Raw genomic sequence first — 5,813 nt, 5'->3', positions numbered from 1 at the left:
AGGAAATTTGTTGGAAAATGTTATTCTTGTGAATGAATGGTCAAATTATGTACCGTTGACAATGAATTGAATAAAACTGATTTTGCTTATGTTGTGGATTTATTTTTATTATGGCATGCTAGATTAGGTCATGTTGGAATAAGTACCACGAAACACTTAAAAAATTGTGAATTGATCTCATACGATGAAAATAATGAAAGTAAATACAGGATATGTGTAGAATCTAAAATGATCAAAAGGCCTTATCATAGTGTGAAAATGACATCTAACATTTTAGAACTTATTCATACCGATATATGTGAAATGAATGGCATGTTAACTAGGGGTGGAAATATGTATTTTATTACCTTTATTGATTACTTTTCTAAATTTACTTGATAAAGCATACAAGTGAAGCTTTTGATATGTTTATAGTATACAAAAACGAGGTTGAAAATTATTTAGGAAAGAAAATTAAAACCTTAAGAAGTAATAGAGGTGGTGAATATTTTTTCAATAATTTTAACTTGTTTTATGAACAATATGGAATTATTCACCAATGTTCTGCACCTAGAACATCCAAGCAAAATGGTTTACTGAAAGAAAAAACAGAACCTTAGTTGAAATGGTCAATGCCATGCTTATTCATGCTAAGTTGCCATTTAACTTGTGGGGTGAAACTTTATTAAGTGCATGTATGATACATAATAGAATTCCTTCGAAATATACTGAGGTTTCTTCTTATGAATTGTGAAAAGGAAGAAAACCAAACATTAGATACTTCAAGGTGTGGGGGTGTCTTGCTTATTGCAAGAACACAAATCTGAATAGGATCAAATTGGGTCCAAGAGGCATTAAATATGCCTTTGTGGGATATGCGAATAATAGCAAATCTTATAGATTGCTGAATTTGGAGTCTAGTGTGATTATCGAATCCAACGATGTGGAGTTCTTTGAGGATTCGTTATCTTCGAATAATGAATTCAGGGAAAATCATGAATATGTCCCTAACTCAAGTGGAGCACATAATGAAATGTCTTTTAAAGATATTGATGAATCTAGTGAACCACGAAGAAGCAAGAGAACTTGGGTTGAAAAGTCTTTAGGATCGGATGAAATCGATTCTCAACTTATCTCTTTTTACTTAGTAGAGGGAAAGGAGTTGAATGTTGTAAGAACAATTCCTTTTGTTCTACAAGTGAAAACCGACCCTAAGATTCATAAAGAAGCTATGGCTTCACGTGACAGCATCTTTTGGAAAGATTTAATTAAGGACGAAATGGATTCGATAATGTCCAATAATACTTAGGAACTTGTTGATTTACCACCAGGATCTAAACCTATTGGATACAAATAGGTATTCAGGAGAAAATATAATGTTGACGGATCCCTAAATACTTTCAAGGCTAGATTTGTAGCCAAATGATATCGACAAAAGAAAGGAATTAACTATTTTGATACTTATGCACCGGTTGCTAGAATAACATCGATTAGGATATTAGTCGCTTTAGCTTCAATATATGACTTGTATGAATCATTAAATGGATGTCGAGACGGCATTCCTAAATGGAAATCTCGATGAGGAGGTCTATAAGAAACAACTCGAAGGGTTTCCCTTACCTGGAAATGAACATAAGTTATGTAAGTTGATGAAATCTTTATACGATTTGAAGCAAGCACCTAAAAAATGGCATGAGAAGTTTGACTTAGCAATTATATCTTTCGGGTTTAAACAGAATAGTGTAGATAAATTTTTATATTTCAAAATATGTGAAAATTATGTGACATTTATATGCTTATATGTTGATGACACGTTGATTATGAGTAATCACATGGACGATATAGAAGAAACAAAGAGATTTCTATCTTCCACATTCAAAATGAAGGATCTTGGACATATGGATATCATTTTGGGTATTAAAGTCACAAAGACTTGTAGGGGTTGCCATTTGAGTCAATCACATTATATTGAGAATGTGATAAATAAGTTCAAACACTTGAACTTAAAGGAATATAATATCCCAATCGATCCAAATCTAACACTTGTAAATAATAGTGGAAGGGAGATTGCTCAGTTGGAATATGGAAGTGCTATAGGGAGTTTTATGCATGCAGTTCAATGCACAAGACCAGACATAGCCTATGCAATAAGTAAACTTAGCAGGTTTACTAACAATCCGGGCAACGATCATTGGAAGGCTATTGGGAGAGTTTTTCGATACTTAAAGAAAATAAAAAACTTGGGCCTATAATATAATAAATTCCCGACAGTATTGGAGAGATTTACCGATGCTAGTTGGATATCTAGCTCGAGTGAAAGTAAATCCACTTTGTGTTGGGTGTTTACTTTTGGAGAAGGTGCTATTTCTTGGAAATCAAAGAAACAAACATGTATAACACACTCAACCATTGAATCTGAATTTGCGACACTATTGGATACCGAGAAAGAGGCTGGGTGGCTTAAGAATCTCTTCTATGAGATATCTTTAGGATCGAAGAATATATCTTCAATACCTATCATGTGTGATAGTCAAGCCACGTTAGCAAAAGCATACAATGAGGTATACAATGTAAAGTCTAGACATATGAGTCTAAGACACGACTACATAAAGAAATTAATCAAAGATGGAATAATTTCCCTAAATTATGTGAAGTTAGTAAAGAACTTAGCGGATCCTTTAACTAAACCACTAAATAGAGATTTAGTGGCATCTATTTCGAGTAAAATGGGGTTGAAACTCCTTTCGCAATAAATGTCCACCAATGGTTGTAACCCTACCCGTCATTACTCAAAAGGTAATCCACGGGTTCAAAGGGTAAAAACAAGTCATTTGTTAAATAGGATGGTTTCAGCATTATTTAAATCCTCAATAACCCTATCCTAAGTAAAATAATGCTGGTTGTTACTGAAATGAGGGTTTAGCATTAAAGCTTTTAATGAAGTTCAGTGCTAAAATTCAAGTATTTCTAAAAGTAACAAATGTACTGGAAGAACTTTACCTAAACAAACTTCGAGGTAGTGCGGCCTCAATTGAGAGTTGGAGTTTCTCTCTTAAAAGTTTGTTAAATAGGATAAGCGCAAGGCCATACAGCGCTAAGCGAGTTATGAGGAACTTGAGAACACCTGGTACTTGTGTGTTCAAACCGGTATTGTCACATGGAATAGTTGGTTCAAAGCTACGGCTACCTTTGATTCTGACTTTACTTTGTTTGAATTGCACTATGGCTAGATTCAAATCAAAAGATATCTAGTTCTTATGCATGAGTATCGTATGATTTGAGTATGATAATTTTTTCTCGAATTTTGAACAAGTAGGGATTGTTGAAATGTTGTTCAACATTCAAGAAAAATGAAATGGGATGAATAAATATGAAGAAAAAACGAAAAATGGTATTAGAGGCAAAACATTGTTCTATGCAGTCGCATGGCCTATTGCAAGAAATTCTGGGGCCTTTTTGGTTTGTTCTATGCTGTTGTATAGTTATACAAAATTGACCATTGGAGGTCGGTTTCCTACCGCTACAACTCCGAATTGTAGTGGCTTTTCAACTTATTTTGGCACCAATTCGTACACATTAGTAGTGACTTATATATAGGTGATACATCTTAAGCCAAAAACAAGTGAGAAACATTTGTGATTCATATTCATTCCAATATAAAATATCCAATTCTTGATTCACATTCATACTCTTTTTTCCTTGTATTCTTAAAGTTTTGGAGGATCACACTTGTACTTTAGTGTTAGATCATTTACAAGACTTGATATAATCCTACGAACTGTTTGCCAAAATCCTTAAACATCTCAATCAATCCGGAGAGGAGGCACAAGTGTAGATACACTTGAAGAATTCAAAACCTAAGAATAACCACTGTAAAATTCAAGATTCTTCAATAAAATAAGACACATTATTAAACTCCATTTATGAACTCCCCTTTCATTTGTAAAAGCAAATATAAAAAAATAAAAATAAAATTAATAGTATCAAGTAAAATGTATTAAATCTAGAAAGTAAGAGTTTGAAGTTTGAACAAGAACTTCAGCAACTAAAAAAATTTTGAAAAAAATAAAATAAAATTTGTGGTGTCACTTGACCCCATGTGGGATTTCCACGGTGATTCCTATGGAAACAATAGGAAAATCCAATCATTATGTAATGGGGACCTCTAATGAGAAATTGAATCCTAGAGCTGTGAGATGTGGACTGAACAAGTTCATCTTGTGTCTTGGAATATTAGCCAGTGCTCTTATTGAGTTTTACAGATAGTATGGATCAACATAAACTCTTAATGATGAAACCAAGGAATTTCAATAGGGCTCAAACGATTTTCACGGTGATGGAAGCCACATTCACCACAATGAAGATTTCTTTTAAATATTTCTATTTGGGTTCATTATACAACATCTTGTTTATTCATATCACTGCAGACCTAGCAAAAACCATTGGGAATAGGGTTATAAGCAAAAGCCCTCAAATTAGAATTCGAATCGTAACTCTTTTTTGGAGTTGCATGTCTAGGCCATGTGGATCCCTCAATAAAAAAGGCTTTGAAATAACTAGGTTTAAGTTTTAGCATATGCTTGGTCCCATTTTTGGAAAAACTTATTTTCAACCACACATTCTCCCATAAATAATTTTACATGTAAATCGAAAATTTTCCTTCTTTTTTAACTATACGTTCTCCAAAAATCAGTATTCAAAAATATATTTTCTTACCAAAATGGGGCTAAAATAGGGCTTAGTATCTTAACTAAACTGTAACCAAATTGAATTAAAAAAAATGTCAATTGTCATTGCTGTACCACTACATCTAGAAGCTTAAATTGTTTGATGATGTAAAATGTACAGTATTTAAATATCATCTTCAATATGCCCTCTCATGTGTATCCTAATTCATTTTTTTCAATTGAAGTTTAACACATGAACTATTTTATTCAAATATGTGACAATGAGAATGTTGAACTACTTAATCTAAAAACTTAAGATGTTAGATAAACTGTATGTATATCATTTACATAATACCTTAGACCGTCACTTACTAACAATTAATTTAATTTCATAAGCCAATCAATCCATGATTAGATTGCTCTTCCATGGTAATTCATACACTAAACCTTTACACGTCCAAAAAGCACCAAACCATCAAATTTCAGCCTCTCAAGCCCATAAGCAAAGTGATTGTAGTAAAAAACGATGATGAGGATCGTGAAGATCTTGTTGGAGAGCATCAAGTTATATATATTGTTACTTGATAAGAGTGTAAAATACCATATTTTCCCCTCTTAACTATTGCATTCATGTGATTATATTATGCCAAAATGCACTCATTACTCTTATATTTTGGTTTAGGTTGCATTTTGGTGAAAAAGATGAAATTCGGAAGAAACAAGTGAAAAATGACCAAAGTAGAAGAGAACGAAAGTTCGAGGACTAAAGTGCAAATGATCCAAACTTGTGTCCAAGATTATGATAAAGATTCGAAAGTGTTAGAGGTCAAGTGGATGAGGAACGAAGTCAAAGGGATGAAATAACATCAAAGTTTGATCAATACATCAATTTCCAATCGAAAACCAACACACCAGTTTTTAGTCTCATGTTGGGACCCATTTTTGACATGGAAGATGATCGAATTGGGAGATGACTTCTGAATAAAAATTGTGGCCCTTTGAGTTAGCTATCCAATGAAACTTGAATCACCTCAATTGGACGTCGAGAAAGAAAGTTATGATTAAAATACTGAAAGCTGTCTGACGGAACCATGCGGCCGCATGCCTTTCTACTATGCGGTCGCATACACCTATACCGAGAATTGAAGAGGCTGAAAGTGCATAACC

This window comes from Olea europaea, chromosome 21 (assembly GCF_002742605.1).
Source record: "Olea europaea var. sylvestris chromosome 21, O_europaea_v1, whole genome shotgun sequence".
NCBI classification, from domain to species: domain Eukaryota; kingdom Viridiplantae; phylum Streptophyta; class Magnoliopsida; order Lamiales; family Oleaceae; genus Olea; species Olea europaea.
This window is presented reverse-complemented; position numbering follows the sequence as displayed.